This window comes from Oncorhynchus mykiss, unplaced genomic scaffold, assembly GCF_013265735.2.
Source record: "Oncorhynchus mykiss isolate Arlee unplaced genomic scaffold, USDA_OmykA_1.1 un_scaffold_85, whole genome shotgun sequence".
NCBI classification, from domain to species: Eukaryota; Metazoa; Chordata; class Actinopteri; order Salmoniformes; family Salmonidae; genus Oncorhynchus; species Oncorhynchus mykiss.
Window position 1 is genome coordinate 1,117,486 of NW_023493658.1, and position 14,622 is coordinate 1,132,107.

The following is a 14,622-nucleotide window of genomic DNA, read 5'->3' on the forward strand; positions in this document are numbered from 1 at the left end:
TGTCAGACACCCCAACTAAACGCCATCACCCCAACAACACTGTCAGACACCCCAACTAAACACCATCTTCCCAACAACACTATCAGACACCCCAACTAAACGCCATCACCCCAAAACTGTCAGACACCCCAACCAAACACCATCACCCAACAGTGTCAGACACCCCAACTAAACACCATCTCCCCAACAACACTATCAGACACCCCAACTAAACGCCATCACCCCAAAACTGTCAGACACCCCAACCAAACACCATCAACCAACAGTGTCAGACACCCCAACTAAACACCATCTCCCCAACAACACTGTCAGACACCACAACTAAACACCATCACCCCAACAACATGTCAGACACCCCAACTAAACACTATCACCCCAACACTGTCAGACTCCCCAACTAAACACCATCACCCCAAATAGCACCATCACCACAACAACATGTCAGACACCCCAACTAAACACCATCACCCCAACAACATGTCAGACACCCCAACTAAACACTATCACCCCAACACTGTCAGACAACCCAACTAAACACCATCTCCCCAACACTGTCAGACACCCCAACTAAACACCATCACTTCCAACAACACTGTCAGACACCCCAACTAAACACCATCACTCCAACACTGTCAGACACCCAAAACAAGCACCATCAACCCTGACACTGTCAGACACTCCACCTAAACACCATCACCCCAACACTGTCAGACACCCCATCCAAACACCATCACCCCCAACAACATGTCAGACACCCCAACTAAACACCATCACCCCAACACTGTCAGACACCCAACTAAACACCATCAACCCTGACACTGTCAGACACTCCAACTAAACACCATCACCCCCAACACCATGAGAGAGATTGTTATTTCACAGCTGCCCTTTAATTTTTGTTACTTTTATCTCTTATTCTTATCTGTATTTTTTTTAAACTGCATTGTTGGTTAGGGGCTCGTAAGTAAGCATTTCACTGTAAGGTCTACACCTGTTGTGTTTGGCGCATGTGACAAATAAAGTTTGATTTGATTTGATTCCCCAACTACGGCACTGTCTAATGTTCACTGCTGTTCAAGAATGAAACTTTACCTGTTTTTTAGGTGCTTCATGATACTTGTAAAATAGTTAAGAGCTCTGCTCTGGCCTGGTTTAGCAAGTATGTAGTAGTCAATTCTTATTGGACAAGCCCAGTTGATACCGGTACATGGTAGGGTAGCCCAGACGATCCTACCATGTCCTACCTCCCGTCACAGAGTATTGAGTACAGGGTTCTATGCTGTAAAGGATATCACTCAGGACTCTGAATCCTACAATCCGAGTTTAAATCTTGGACGATCCTACCATGTCAATTAATTTGCCTCGTGGAACTAGAATATAGCTGTCCAAATATTGTTGTCAGTTGAAAGTATTTGCAACACGTGAAGGAACGACAGTCCACTGTTGCTAATTAAACACAGATTTTTTTTTTTCAATTTCCATGTGGATTTAGAATATGGTTCTATGGTGTAATGGTTAGCACTCTGGACTTTGAATCCAGTGATCCGAGTTCAAATCTCGGTAGAACCTTCCTATTTTTTGTGCTGAATTATTCACATGGCCAAACAATAATCTCATAATCTGCTGTTTATCCGGTGTACAAATGACAGGAAAATCGGAAGTCTACAATAGTTACTCTGTATAGGGTTCTATGGTGTAATGGTTAGCACTCAGGACTCTGAATCCTGAGATCCGAGTTCAAATCTCGGTAGGACCTACCTTCATTTTGCAGTGACACACTCCTCCCTTGTCAACTTTAAAATAGTTGTGCGTGAAAGAAACAAGTGGGTGGGAGTCGATAAGCACTCTTGTTACGCACGAATGGCTAGCCTACGGTAAATGCATACTATGAGTTCCTGGTAGTTGATACCGTTTCTGGCCAGACAATATTTGATCTGTTTTTCCGGTGAACCAAGGACAGTAAAATCTGAACCCGTCACAGAGTATTGAGTACAGGGTTCTATGCTGTAAAGGATATCACTCAGGACTCTGAATCCTACAATCCGAGTTTAAATCTTGGACGATCCTACCATGTCAATTAATTTGCCTCGTGGAACTAGAATATAGCTGTCCAAATATTGTTGTCAGTTGAAAGTATTTGCAACACGTGAAGGAACGACAGTCCACTGTTGCTAATTAAACACAGATTTTTTTTTGTTCAATTTCCATGTGGATTTAGAATATGGTTCTATGGTGTAATGGTTAGCACTCTGGACTTTGAATCCAGTGATCCGAGTTCAAATCTTGGTAGAACCTTCCTATTTTTTGTGCTGAATTATTCACATGGCCAACCAATAATCTCATAATCTGCTGTTTATCCGGTGTACAAATTACATCAAAATCGGAAGTCTACAATAATTACTCTATATAGGGTTCTATGGTGTAATGGTTAGCACTCAGGACTCTGAATCCTGCGATCCGAGTTCAAATCTCGGTAGGACCTACCTTGATTTTGCAGTGACACATTCCTCCCTTGTCAACTTTAAAATAGTTGTGCGTGAAAGAAACAAGTGGGTGGGAGTCGATAAGCACTCTTGTTACGCACGAATGGCTAGCCTACGGTAAATGCATACTATGAGTTCCTGGTAGTTGATACCGTTTCTGGCCAGACAATATTTGATCTGTTTTTCCGGTGAACCAAGGACAGTAAAATCTGAACCCGTCACAGAGTATTGAGTACAGGGTTCTATGCTGTAAAGGATATCACTCAGGACTCTGAATCCTACAATCCGAGTTTAAATCTTGGACGATCCTACCATGTCAATTAATTTGCCTCGTGGAACTAGAATATAGCTGTCCAAATATTGTTGTCAGTTGAAAGTATTTGCAACACGTGAAGGAACGACAGTCCACTGTTGCTAATTAAACACAGATTTTTTTTTTTCAATTTCCATGTGGATTTAGAATATGGTTCTATGGTGTAATGGTTAGCACTCTGGACTTTGAATCCAGTGATCCGAGTTCAAATCTCGGTAGAACCTTCCTATTTTTTGTGCTGAATTATTCACATGGCCAAACAATAATCTCATAATCTGCTGTTTATCCGGTGTACAAATGACAGGAAAATCGGAAGTCTACAATAGTTACTCTGTATAGGGTTCTATGGTGTAATGGTTAGCACTCAGGACTCTGAATCCTGAGATCCGAGTTCAAATCTCGGTAGGACCTACCTTCATTTTGCAGTGACACACTCCTCCCTTGTCAACTTTAAAATAGTTGTGCGTGAAAGAAACAAGTGGGTGGGAGTCGATAAGCACTCTTGTTACGCACGAATGGCTAGCCTACGGTAAATGCATACTATGAGTTCCTGGTAGTTGATACCGTTTCTGGCCAGACAATATTTGATCTGTTTTTCCGGTGAACCAAGGACAGTAAAATCTGAACCCGTCACAGAGTATTGAGTACAGGGTTCTATGCTGTAAAGGATATCACTCAGGACTCTGAATCCTACAATCCGAGTTTAAATCTTGGACGATCCTACCATGTCAATTAATTTGCCTCGTGGAACTAGAATATAGCTGTCCAAATATTGTTGTCAGTTGAAAGTATTTGCAACACGTGAAGGAACGACAGTCCACTGTTGCTAATTAAACACAGATTTTTTTTTTTCAATTTCCATGTGGATTTAGAATATGGTTCTATGGTGTAATGGTTAGCACTCTGGACTTTGAATCCAGTGATCCGAGTTCAAATCTTGGTAGAACCTTCCTATTTTTTGTGCTGAATTATTCACATGGCCAACCAATAATCTCATAATCTGCTGTTTATCCGGTGTACAAATTACATCAAAATCGGAAGTCTACAATAATTACTCTATATAGGGTTCTATGGTGTAATGGTTAGCACTCAGGACTCTGAATCCTGCGATCCGAGTTCAAATCTCGGTAGGACCTACCTTGATTTTGCAGTGACACATTCCTCCCTTGTCAACTTTAAAATAGTTGTGCGTGAAAGAAACAAGTGGGTGGGAGTCGATAAGCACTCTTGTTACGCACGAATGGCTAGCCTACGGTAAATGCATACTATGAGTGCCTGGTAGTTGATACCGTTTCTGGCCAGACAATATTTGATCTGTTTTTCCGGTGAACCAAGGACAGTAAAATCTGAACCCGTCACAGAGTATTGAGTACAGGGTTCTATGCTGTAAAGGATATCACTCAGGACTCTGAATCCTACAATCCGAGTTTAAATCTTGGACGATCCTACCATGTCAATTAATTTGCCTCGTGGAACTAGAATATAGCTGTCCAAATATTGTTGTCAGTTGAAAGTATTTGCAACACGTGAAGGAACGACAGTCCACTGTTGCTAATTAAACACAGATTTTTTTTTTTTCAATTTCCATGTGGATTTAGAATATGGTTCTATGGTGTAATGGTTAGCACTCTGGACTTTGAATCCAGTGATCCGAGTTCAAATCTCGGTAGAACCTTCCTATTTTTTGTGCTGAATTATTCACATGGCCAAACAATAATCTCATAATCTGCTGTTTATCCGGTGTACAAATGACAGGAAAATCGGAAGTCTACAATAGTTACTCTGTATAGGGTTCTATGGTGTAATGGTTAGCACTCAGGACTCTGAATCCTGAGATCCGAGTTCAAATCTCGGTAGGACCTACCTTCATTTTGCAGTGACACACTCCTCCCTTGTCAACTTTAAAATAGTTGTGCGTGAAAGAAACAAGTGGGTGGGAGTCGATAAGCACTCTTGTTACGCACGAATGGCTAGCCTACGGTAAATGCATACTATGAGTTCCTGGTAGTTGATACCGTTTCTGGCCAGACAATATTTGATCTGTTTTTCCGGTGAACCAAGGACAGTAAAATCTGAACCCGTCACAGAGTATTGAGTACAGGGTTCTATGCTGTAAAGGATATCACTCAGGACTCTGAATCCTACAATCCGAGTTTAAATCTTGGACGATCCTACCATGTCAATTAATTTGCCTCGTGGAACTAGAATATAGCTGTCCAAATATTGTTGTCAGTTGAAAGTATTTGCAACACGTGAAGGAACGACAGTCCACTGTTGCTAATTAAACACAGATTTTTTTTTTTCAATTTCCATGTGGATTTAGAATATGGTTCTATGGTGTAATGGTTAGCACTCTGGACTTTGAATCCAGTGATCCGAGTTCAAATCTCGGTAGAACCTTCCTATTTTTTGTGCTGAATTATTCACATGGCCAAACAATAATCTCATAATCTGCTGTTTATCCGGTGTACAAATGACAGGAAAATCGGAAGTCTACAATAGTTACTCTGTATAGGGTTCTATGGTGTAATGGTTAGCACTCAGGACTCTGAATCCTGAGATCCGAGTTCAAATCTCGGTAGGACCTACCTTCATTTTGCAGTGACACACTCCTCCCTTGTCAACTTTAAAATAGTTGTGCGTGAAAGAAACAAGTGGGTGGGAGTCGATAAGCACTCTTGTTACGCACGAATGGCTAGCCTACGGTAAATGCATACTATGAGTTCCTGGTAGTTGATACCGTTTCTGGCCAGACAATATTTGATCTGTTTTTCCGGTGAACCAAGGACAGTAAAATCTGAACCCGTCACAGAGTATTGAGTACAGGGTTCTATGCTGTAAAGGATATCACTCAGGACTCTGAATCCTACAATCCGAGTTTAAATCTTGGACGATCCTACCATGTCAATTAATTTGCCTCGTGGAACTAGAATATAGCTGTCCAAATATTGTTGTCAGTTGAAAGTATTTGCAACACGTGAAGGAACGACAGTCCACTGTTGCTAATTAAACACAGATTTTTTTTTTTCAATTTCCATGTGGATTTAGAATATGGTTCTATGGTGTAATGGTTAGCACTCTGGACTTTGAATCCAGTGATCCGAGTTCAAATCTCGGTAGAACCTTCCTATTTTTTGTGCTGAATTATTCACATGGCCAAACAATAATCTCATAATCTGCTGTTTATCCGGTGTACAAATGACAGGAAAATCGGAAGTCTACAATAGTTACTCTATATAGGGTTCTATGGTGTAATGGTTAGCACTCAGGACTCTGAATCCTGCGATCCGAGTTCAAATCTCGGTAGGACCTACCTTCATTTTGCAGTGACACACTCCTCCCTTGTCAACTTTAAAATAGTTGTGCGTGAAAGAAACAAGTGGGTGGGAGTCGATAAGCACTCTTGTTACGCACGAATGGCTAGCCTACGGTAAATGCATACTATGAGTTCCTGGTAGTTGATACCGTTTCTGGCCAGACAATATTTGATCTGTTTTTCCGGTGAACCAAGGACAGTAAAATCTGAACCCGTCACAGAGTATTGAGTACAGGGTTCTATGCTGTAAAGGATATCACTCAGGACTCTGAATCCTACAATCCGAGTTTAAATCTTGGACGATCCTACCATGTCAATTAATTTGCCTCGTGGAACTAGAATATAGCTGTCCAAATATTGTTGTCAGTTGAAAGTATTTGCAACACGTGAAGGAACGACAGTCCACTGTTGCTAATTAAACACAGATTTTTTTTTTTCAATTTCCATGTGGATTTAGAATATGGTTCTATGGTGTAATGGTTAGCACTCTGGACTTTGAATCCAGTGATCCGAGTTCAAATCTCGGTAGAACCTTCCTATTTTTTGTGCTGAATTATTCACATGGCCAACCAATAATCTCATAATCTGCTGTTTATCCGGTGTACAAATTACATCAAAATCGGAAGTCTACAATAATTACTCTATATAGGGTTCTATGGTGTAATGGTTAGCACTCAGGACTCTGAATCCTGCGATCCGAGTTCAAATCTCGGTAGGACCTACCTTGATTTTGCAGTGACACATTCCTCCCTTGTCAACTTTAAAATAGTTGTGCGTGAAAGAAACAAGTGGGTGGGAGTCGATAAGCACTCTTGTTACGCACGAATGGCTAGCCTACGGTAAATGCATACTATGAGTGCCTGGTAGTTGATACCGTTTCTTGCCAGACAATATTTGATCTGTTTTTCCGGTGAACCAAGGACAGTAAAATCTGAACCCGTCACAGAGTATTGAGTACAGGGTTCTATGCTGTAAAGGATATCACTCAGGACTCTGAATCCTACAATCCGAGTTTAAATCTTGGACGATCCTACCATGTCAATTAATTTGCCTCGTGGAACTAGAATATAGCTGTCCAAATATTGTTGTCAGTTGAAAGTATTTGCAACACGTGAAGGAACGACAGTCCGCTGTTGCTAATTAAACAAAGATTTTTTTTTTTTCAATTTCCATGTGGATTTAGAATATGGTTCTATGGTGTAATGGTTAGCACTCTGGACTTTGAATCCAGTGATCCGAGTTCAAATCTCGGTAGAACCTTCCTATTTTTTGTGCTGAATTATTCACATGGCCAAACAATAATCTCATAATCTGCTGTTTATCCGGTGTACAAATGACAGGAAAATCGGAAGTCTACAATAGTTACTCTGTATAGGGTTCTATGGTGTAATGGTTAGCACTCAGGACTCTGAATCCTGCGATCCGAGTTCAAATCTCGGTAGGACCTACCTTCATTTTGCAGTGACACACTCCTCCCTTGTCAACTTTAAAATAGTTGTGCGTGAAAGAAACAAGTGGGTGGGAGTCGATAAGCACTCTTGTTACGCACGAATGGCTAGCCTACGGTAAATGCATACTATGAGTGCCTGGTAGTTGATACCGTTTCTGGCCAGACAATATTTGATCTGTTTTTCCGGTGAACCAAGGACAGTAAAATCTGAACCCGTCACAGAGTATTGAGTACAGGGTTCTATGCTGTAAAGGATATCACTCAGGACTCTGAATCCTACAATCCGAGTTTAAATCTTGGACGATCCTACCATGTCAATTAATTTGCCTCGTGGAACTAGAATATAGCTGTCCAAATATTGTTGTCAGTTGAAAGTATTTGCAACACGTGAAGGAACGACAGTCCACTGTTGCTAATTAAACACAGATTTTTTTTTTTCAATTTCCATGTGGATTTAGAATATGGTTCTATGGTGTAATGGTTAGCACTCTGGACTTTGAATCCAGTGATCCGAGTTCAAATCTCGGTAGAACCTTCCTATTTTTTGTGCTGAATTATTCACATGGCCAAACAATAATCTCATAATCTGCTGTTTATCCGGTGTACAAATGACAGGAAAATCGGAAGTCTACAATAGTTACTCTGTATAGGGTTCTATGGTGTAATGGTTAGCACTCAGGACTCTGAATCCTGCGATCCGAGTTCAAATCTCGGTAGGACCTACCTTCATTTTGCAGTGACACACTCCTCCCTTGTCAACTTTAAAATAGTTGTGCGTGAAAGAAACAAGTGGGTGGGAGTCGATAAGCACTCTTGTTACGCACGAATGGCTAGCCTACGGTAAATGCATACTATGAGTTCCTGGTAGTTGATACCGTTTCTGGCCAGACAATATTTGATCTGTTTTTCCGGTGAACACACTCCTCCCTTGTCAACTTTAAAATAGTTGTGCGTGAAAGAAACAAGTGGGTGGGAGTCGATAAGCACTCTTGTTACGCACGAATGGCTAGCCTACGGTAAATGCATACTATGAGTGCCTGGTAGTTGATACCGTTTCTGGCCAGACAATATTTGATCTGTTTTTCCGGTGAACCAAGGACAGTAAAATCTGAACCCGTCACAGAGTATTGAGTACAGGGTTCTATGCTGTAAAGGATATCACTCAGGACTCTGAATCCTACAATCCGAGTTTAAATCTTGGACGATCCTACCATGTCAATTAATTTGCCTCGTGGAACTAGAATATAGCTGTCCAAATATTGTTGTCAGTTGAAAGTATTTGCAACACGTGAAGGAACGACAGTCCACTGTTGCTAATTAAACACAGATTTTGGCCAACCAATAATCTCATAATCTGCTGTTTATCCGGTGTACAAATTACATCAAAATCGGAAGTCTACAATAATTACTCTATATAGGGTTCTATGGTGTAATGGTTAGCACTCAGGACTCTGAATCCTGCGATCCGAGTTCACATCTCGGTAGGACCTACCTTGATATTGCAGTGACACATTCCTCCCTTGTCAACTTTAAAATAGTTGTGCGTGAAAGAAACAAGTGGGTGGGAGTCGATAAGCACTCTTGTTACGCACGAATGGCTAGCCTACGGTAAATGCATACTATGAGTGCCTGGTAGTTGATACCGTTTCTGGCCAGACAATATTTGATCTGTTTTTCCGGTGAACCAAGGACAGTAAAATCTGAACCCGTCACAGAGTATTGAGTACAGGGTTCTATGCTGTAAAGGATATCACTCAGGACTCTGAATCCTACAATCCGAGTTTAAATCTTGGACGATCCTACCATGTCAATTAATTTGCCTCGTGGAACTGTTTTTCCGGTGAACCAAGGACAGTAAAATCTGAACCCGTCACAGAGTATTGAGTACAGGGTTCTATGCTGTAAAGGATATCACTCAGGACTCTGAATCCTACAATCCGAGTTTAAATCTTGGACGATCCTACCATGTCAATTAATTTGCCTCGTGGAACTAGAATATAGCTGTCCAAATATTGTTGTCAGTTGAAAGTATTTGCAACACGTGAAGGAACGACAGTCCACTGTTGCTAATTAAACACAGATTTTTTTTTTTTCAATTTCCATGTGGATTTAGAATATGGTTCTATGGTGTAATGGTTAGCACTCTGGACTTTGAATCCAGTGATCCGAGTTCAAATCTCGGTAGAACCTTCCTATTTTTTGTGCTGAATTATTCACATGGCCAAACAATAATCTCAAAATCTGCTGTTTATCCGGTGTACAAATCCGATTTAGAATATGGTTCTATGGTGTAATGGTTAGCACTCTGGACTTTGAATCCAGTGATCCGAGTTCAAATCTCGGTAGAACCTTCCTATTTTTTGTGCTGAATTATTCACATGGCCAAACAATAATCTCATAATCTGCTGTTTATCCGGTGTACAAATGACAGGAAAATCGGAAGTCTACAATAGTTACTCTGTATAGGGTTCTATGGTGTAATGGTTAGCACTCAGGACTCTGAATCCTGCGATCCGAGTTCAAATCTCGGTAGGACCTACTTTCATTTTGCAGTGACACACTCCTCCCTTGTCAACTTTAAAATAGTTGTGCGTGAAAGAAACAAGTGGGTGGGAGTCGATAAGCACTCTTGTTACGCACGAATGGCTAGCCTACGGTAAATGCATACTATGAGTGCCTGGTAGTTGATACCGTTTCTGGCCAGACAATATTTGATCTGTTTTTCCGGTGAACCAAGGACAGTAAAATCTGAACCCGTCACAGAGTATTGAGTACAGGGTTCTATGCTGTAAAGGATATCACTCAGGACTCTGAATCCTACAATCCGAGTTTAAATCTTGGACGATCCTACCATGTCAATTAATTTGCCTCGTGGAACTAGAATATAGCTGTCCAAATATGGTTGTCAGTTGAAAGTATTTGCAACACGTGAAGGAACGACAGTCCGCTGTTGCTAATTAAACAAAGATTTTTTTTTTTTCAATTTCCATGTGGATTTAGAATATGGTTCTATGGTGTAATGGTTAGCACTCTGGACTTTGAATCCAGTGATCCGAGTTCAAATCTCGGTAGAACCTTCCTATTTTTTGTGCTGAATTATTCACATGGCCAAACAATAATCTCATAATCTGCTGTTTATCCGGTGTACAAATGACAGGAAAATCGGAAGTCTACAATAATTACTCTGTATAGGGTTCTATGGTGTAATGGTTAGCACTCAGGACTCTGAATCCTGCGATCTGAGTTCAAATCTCGGTAGGACCTACCTTGATTTTGCAGTGACACACTCCTCCCTTGTCAACTTTAAAATAGTTGTGCGTGAAAGAAACAAGTGGGTGGGAGTCGATAAGCACTCTTGTTACGCACAAATGGCTAGCCTACGGTAAATGCATACTATGAGTTCCTGGTAGTTGATACCGTTTCTGGCCAGACAATATTTGATCTGTTTTTCCGGTGAACCAAGGACAGTAAAATCTGAACCCGTCACAGAGTATTGAGTACAGGGTTCTATGCTGTAAAGGATATCACTCAGGACTCTGAATCCTACAATCCGAGTTTAAATCTTGGACGATCCTACCATGTCAATTAATTTGCCTCGTGGAACTAGAATATAGCTGTCCAAATATGGTTGTCAGTTGAAAGTATTTGCAACACGTGAAGGAACGACAGTCCGCTGTTGCTAATTAAACAAAGATTTTTTTTTTTCAATTTCCATGTGGATTTAGAATATGGTTCTATGGTGTAATGGTTAGCACTCTGGACTTTGAATCCAGTGATCCGAGTTCAAATCTCGGTAGAACCTTCCTATTTTTTGTGCTGAATTATTCACATGGCCAAACAATAATCTCATAATCTGCTGTTTATCCGGTGTACAAATGACAGGAAAATCGGAAGTCTACAATAATTACTCTGTATAGGGTTCTATGGTGTAATGGTTAGCACTCAGGACTCTGAATCCTGCGATCTGAGTTCAAATCTCGGTAGGACCTACCTTGATTTTGCAGTGACACACTCCTCCCTTGTCAACTTTAAAATAGTTGTGCGTGAAAGAAACAAGTGGGTGGGAGTCGATAAGCACTCTTGTTACGCACAAATGGCTAGCCTACGGTAAATGCATACTATGAGTTCCTGGTAGTTGATACCGTTTCTGGCCAGACAATATTTGATCTGTTTTTCCGGTGAACCAAGGACAGTAAAATCTGAACCCGTCACAGAGTATTGAGTACAGGGTTCTATGCTGTAAAGGATATCACTCAGGACTCTGAATCCTACAATCCGAGTTTAAATCTTGGACGATCCTACCATGTCAATTAATTTGCCTCGTGGAACTAGAATATAGCTGTCCAAATATTGTTGTCAGTTGAAAGTATTTGCAACACGTGAAGGAACGACAGTCCACTGTTGCTAATTAAACACAGATTTTTTTTTTTTCAATTTCCATGTGGATTTAGAATATGGTTCTATGGTGTAATGGTTAGCACTCTGGACTTTGAATCCAGTGATCCGAGTTCAAATCTCGGTAGAACCTTCCTATTTTTTGTGCTGAATTATTCACATGGCCAAACAATAATCTCATAATCTGCTGTTTATCCGGTGTACAAATGACAGGAAAATCGGAAGTCTACAATAATTACTCTATATAGGGTTCTATGGTGTAATGGTTAGCACTCAGGACTCTGAATCCTGCGATCCGAGTTCAAATCTCGGTAGGACCTACCTTGATTTTGCAGTGACACATTCCTCCCTTGTCAACTTTAAAATAGTTGTGCGTGAAAGAAACAAGTGGGTGGGAGTCGATAAGCACTCTTGTTACGCACGAATGGCTAGCCTACGGTAAATGCATACTATGAGTGCCTGGTAGTTGATACCGTTTCTGGCCAGACAATATTTGATCTGTTTTTCCGGTGAACCAAGGACAGTAAAATCTGAACCCGTCACAGAGTATTGAGTACAGGGTTCTATGCTGTAAAGGATATCACTCAGGACTCTGAATCCTACAATCCGAGTTTAAATCTTGGACGATCCTACCATGTCAATTAATTTGCCTCGTGGAACTAGAATATAGCTGTCCAAATATTGTTGTCAGTTGAAAGTATTTGCAACACGTGAAGGAACGACAGTCCACTGTTGCTAATTAAACACAGATTTTTTTTTTTTCAATTTCCATGTGGATTTAGAATATGGTTCTATGGTGTAATGGTTAGCACTCTGGACTTTGAATCCAGTGATCCGAGTTCAAATCTCGGTAGAACCTTCCTATTTTTTGTGCTGAATTATTCACATGGCCAAACAATAATCTCATAATCTGCTGTTTATCCGGTGTACAAATGACAGGAAAATCGGAAGTCTACAATAATTACTCTATATAGGGTTCTATGGTGTAATGGTTAGCACTCAGGACTCTGAATCCTGCGATCCGAGTTCAAATCTCGGTAGGACCTACCTTGATTTTGCAGTGACACATTCCTCCCTTGTCAACTTTAAAATAGTTGTGCGTGAAAGAAACAAGTGGGTGGGAGTCGATAAGCACTCTTGTTACGCACGAATGGCTAGCCTACGGTAAATGCATACTATGAGTGCCTGGTAGTTGATACCGTTTCTGGCCAGACAATATTTGATCTGTTTTTCCGGTGAACCAAGGACAGTAAAATCTGAACCCGTCACAGAGTATTGAGTACAGGGTTCAATGCTGTAAAGGATATCACTCAGGACTCTGAATCCTACAATCCGAGTTTAAATCTTGGACGATCCTACCATGTCAATTAATTTGCCTCGTGGAACTAGAATATAGCTGTCCAAATATTGTTGTCAGTTGAAAGTATTTGCAACACGTGAAGGAACGACAGTCCACTGTTGCTAATTAAACACAGATTTTTTTTTTTTCAATTTCCATGTGGATTTAGAATATGGTTCTATGGTGTAATGGTTAGCACTCTGGACTTTGAATCCAGTGATCCGAGTTCAAATCTCGGTAGAACCTTCCTATTTTTTGTGCTGAATTATTCACATGGCCAAACAATAATCTCATAATCTGCTGTTTATCCGGTGTACAAATGACAGGAAAATCGGAAGTCTACAATAGTTACTCTGTATAGGGTTCTATGGTGTAATGGTTAGCACTCAGGACTCTGAATCCTGCGATCCGAGTTCAAATCTCGGTAGGACCTACCTTGATTTTGCAGTGACACACTCCTCCCTTGTCAACTTTAAAATAGTTGTGCGTGAAAGAAACAAGTGGGTGGGAGTCGATAAGCACTCTTGTTACGCACGAATGGCTAGCCTACGGTAAATGCATACTATGAGTTCCTGGTAGTTGATACCGTTTCTGGCCAGACAATATTTGATCTGTTTTTCCGGTGAACCAAGGACAGTAAAATCTGAACCCGTCACAGAGTATTGAGTACAGGGTTCTATGCTGTAAAGGATATCACTCAGGACTCTGAATCCTACAATCCGAGTTTAAATCTTGGACGATCCTACCATGTCAATTAATTTGCCTCGTGGAACTAGAATATAGCTGTCCAAATATTGTTGTCAGTTGAAAGTATTTGCAACACGTGAAGGAACGACAGTCCACTGTTGCTAATTAAACACAGATTTTTTTTTTTCAATTTCCATGTGGATTTAGAATATGGTTCTATGGTGTAATGGTTAGCACTCTGGACTTTGAATCCAGTGATCCGAGTTCAAATCTCGGTAGAACCTTCCTATTTTTTGTGCTGAATTATTCACATGGCCAAACAATAATCTCATAATCTGCTGTTTATCCGGTGTACAAATGACAGGAAAATCGGAAGTCTACAATAGTTACTCTGTATAGGGTTCTATGGTGTAATGGTTAGCACTCAGGACTCTGAATCCTGCGATCCGAGTTCAAATCTCGGTAGGACCTACCTTGATTTTGCAGTGACACACTCCTCCCTTGTCAACTTTAAAATAGTTGTGCGTGAAAGAAACAAGTGGGTGGGAGTCGATAAGCACTCTTGTTACGCACGAATGGCTAGCCTACGGTAAATGCATACTATGAGTGCCTGGTAGTTGATACCGTTTCTGGCCAGAC

The 14,622-nt window shown here is 40.8% G+C and overlaps 36 non-coding genes across 36 annotated transcripts; all 36 read left to right on the plus strand.

Annotated features, from left to right (window-relative positions):
• Positions 1-1,497: 1,497 nt before the first annotated feature.
• trnaq-uug lies at positions 1,498-1,569 on the plus strand. The gene has a single exon. It is a non-coding gene; the product is annotated as a tRNA-Gln (tRNA).
• A 115-nt stretch (positions 1,570-1,684) lies between these two features.
• Positions 1,685-1,756, plus strand: trnaq-cug. The gene has a single exon. It is a non-coding gene; the product is annotated as a tRNA-Gln (tRNA).
• A 467-nt stretch (positions 1,757-2,223) lies between these two features.
• trnaq-uug lies at positions 2,224-2,295 on the plus strand. The gene has a single exon. It is a non-coding gene; the product is annotated as a tRNA-Gln (tRNA).
• A 115-nt stretch (positions 2,296-2,410) lies between these two features.
• Positions 2,411-2,482, plus strand: trnaq-cug. The gene has a single exon. It is a non-coding gene; the product is annotated as a tRNA-Gln (tRNA).
• A 466-nt stretch (positions 2,483-2,948) lies between these two features.
• Positions 2,949-3,020, plus strand: trnaq-uug. Its single transcript has one exon. It is a non-coding gene; the product is annotated as a tRNA-Gln (tRNA).
• A 115-nt stretch (positions 3,021-3,135) lies between these two features.
• Positions 3,136-3,207, plus strand: trnaq-cug. Its single transcript has one exon. It is a non-coding gene; the product is annotated as a tRNA-Gln (tRNA).
• Positions 3,208-3,673: 466 nt separating this feature from the next.
• On the plus strand, positions 3,674-3,745 carry trnaq-uug. The gene has a single exon. It is a non-coding gene; the product is annotated as a tRNA-Gln (tRNA).
• A 115-nt stretch (positions 3,746-3,860) lies between these two features.
• Positions 3,861-3,932, plus strand: trnaq-cug. Its single transcript has one exon. It is a non-coding gene; the product is annotated as a tRNA-Gln (tRNA).
• A 467-nt stretch (positions 3,933-4,399) lies between these two features.
• On the plus strand, positions 4,400-4,471 carry trnaq-uug. Its single transcript has one exon. It is a non-coding gene; the product is annotated as a tRNA-Gln (tRNA).
• A 115-nt stretch (positions 4,472-4,586) lies between these two features.
• Positions 4,587-4,658, plus strand: trnaq-cug. Its single transcript has one exon. It is a non-coding gene; the product is annotated as a tRNA-Gln (tRNA).
• Positions 4,659-5,124: 466 nt separating this feature from the next.
• Positions 5,125-5,196, plus strand: trnaq-uug. Its single transcript has one exon. It is a non-coding gene; the product is annotated as a tRNA-Gln (tRNA).
• Positions 5,197-5,311: 115 nt separating this feature from the next.
• Positions 5,312-5,383, plus strand: trnaq-cug. The gene has a single exon. It is a non-coding gene; the product is annotated as a tRNA-Gln (tRNA).
• Positions 5,384-5,849: 466 nt separating this feature from the next.
• trnaq-uug lies at positions 5,850-5,921 on the plus strand. The gene has a single exon. It is a non-coding gene; the product is annotated as a tRNA-Gln (tRNA).
• A 115-nt stretch (positions 5,922-6,036) lies between these two features.
• trnaq-cug lies at positions 6,037-6,108 on the plus strand. The gene has a single exon. It is a non-coding gene; the product is annotated as a tRNA-Gln (tRNA).
• Positions 6,109-6,574: 466 nt separating this feature from the next.
• On the plus strand, positions 6,575-6,646 carry trnaq-uug. The gene has a single exon. It is a non-coding gene; the product is annotated as a tRNA-Gln (tRNA).
• Positions 6,647-6,761: 115 nt separating this feature from the next.
• trnaq-cug lies at positions 6,762-6,833 on the plus strand. Its single transcript has one exon. It is a non-coding gene; the product is annotated as a tRNA-Gln (tRNA).
• Positions 6,834-7,300: 467 nt separating this feature from the next.
• On the plus strand, positions 7,301-7,372 carry trnaq-uug. The gene has a single exon. It is a non-coding gene; the product is annotated as a tRNA-Gln (tRNA).
• A 115-nt stretch (positions 7,373-7,487) lies between these two features.
• trnaq-cug lies at positions 7,488-7,559 on the plus strand. Its single transcript has one exon. It is a non-coding gene; the product is annotated as a tRNA-Gln (tRNA).
• A 466-nt stretch (positions 7,560-8,025) lies between these two features.
• trnaq-uug lies at positions 8,026-8,097 on the plus strand. Its single transcript has one exon. It is a non-coding gene; the product is annotated as a tRNA-Gln (tRNA).
• Positions 8,098-8,212: 115 nt separating this feature from the next.
• Positions 8,213-8,284, plus strand: trnaq-cug. Its single transcript has one exon. It is a non-coding gene; the product is annotated as a tRNA-Gln (tRNA).
• A 696-nt stretch (positions 8,285-8,980) lies between these two features.
• trnaq-cug lies at positions 8,981-9,052 on the plus strand. The gene has a single exon. It is a non-coding gene; the product is annotated as a tRNA-Gln (tRNA).
• A 628-nt stretch (positions 9,053-9,680) lies between these two features.
• trnaq-uug lies at positions 9,681-9,752 on the plus strand. The gene has a single exon. It is a non-coding gene; the product is annotated as a tRNA-Gln (tRNA).
• Positions 9,753-9,841: 89 nt separating this feature from the next.
• Positions 9,842-9,913, plus strand: trnaq-uug. Its single transcript has one exon. It is a non-coding gene; the product is annotated as a tRNA-Gln (tRNA).
• A 115-nt stretch (positions 9,914-10,028) lies between these two features.
• Positions 10,029-10,100, plus strand: trnaq-cug. Its single transcript has one exon. It is a non-coding gene; the product is annotated as a tRNA-Gln (tRNA).
• A 467-nt stretch (positions 10,101-10,567) lies between these two features.
• Positions 10,568-10,639, plus strand: trnaq-uug. The gene has a single exon. It is a non-coding gene; the product is annotated as a tRNA-Gln (tRNA).
• A 115-nt stretch (positions 10,640-10,754) lies between these two features.
• trnaq-cug lies at positions 10,755-10,826 on the plus strand. Its single transcript has one exon. It is a non-coding gene; the product is annotated as a tRNA-Gln (tRNA).
• A 466-nt stretch (positions 10,827-11,292) lies between these two features.
• On the plus strand, positions 11,293-11,364 carry trnaq-uug. Its single transcript has one exon. It is a non-coding gene; the product is annotated as a tRNA-Gln (tRNA).
• A 115-nt stretch (positions 11,365-11,479) lies between these two features.
• trnaq-cug lies at positions 11,480-11,551 on the plus strand. Its single transcript has one exon. It is a non-coding gene; the product is annotated as a tRNA-Gln (tRNA).
• A 467-nt stretch (positions 11,552-12,018) lies between these two features.
• On the plus strand, positions 12,019-12,090 carry trnaq-uug. The gene has a single exon. It is a non-coding gene; the product is annotated as a tRNA-Gln (tRNA).
• Positions 12,091-12,205: 115 nt separating this feature from the next.
• On the plus strand, positions 12,206-12,277 carry trnaq-cug. The gene has a single exon. It is a non-coding gene; the product is annotated as a tRNA-Gln (tRNA).
• Positions 12,278-12,744: 467 nt separating this feature from the next.
• trnaq-uug lies at positions 12,745-12,816 on the plus strand. Its single transcript has one exon. It is a non-coding gene; the product is annotated as a tRNA-Gln (tRNA).
• A 115-nt stretch (positions 12,817-12,931) lies between these two features.
• Positions 12,932-13,003, plus strand: trnaq-cug. The gene has a single exon. It is a non-coding gene; the product is annotated as a tRNA-Gln (tRNA).
• A 467-nt stretch (positions 13,004-13,470) lies between these two features.
• trnaq-uug lies at positions 13,471-13,542 on the plus strand. The gene has a single exon. It is a non-coding gene; the product is annotated as a tRNA-Gln (tRNA).
• Positions 13,543-13,657: 115 nt separating this feature from the next.
• trnaq-cug lies at positions 13,658-13,729 on the plus strand. The gene has a single exon. It is a non-coding gene; the product is annotated as a tRNA-Gln (tRNA).
• A 466-nt stretch (positions 13,730-14,195) lies between these two features.
• trnaq-uug lies at positions 14,196-14,267 on the plus strand. Its single transcript has one exon. It is a non-coding gene; the product is annotated as a tRNA-Gln (tRNA).
• A 115-nt stretch (positions 14,268-14,382) lies between these two features.
• On the plus strand, positions 14,383-14,454 carry trnaq-cug. Its single transcript has one exon. It is a non-coding gene; the product is annotated as a tRNA-Gln (tRNA).
• The last annotated feature ends 168 nt before the right edge of the window (positions 14,455-14,622 follow it).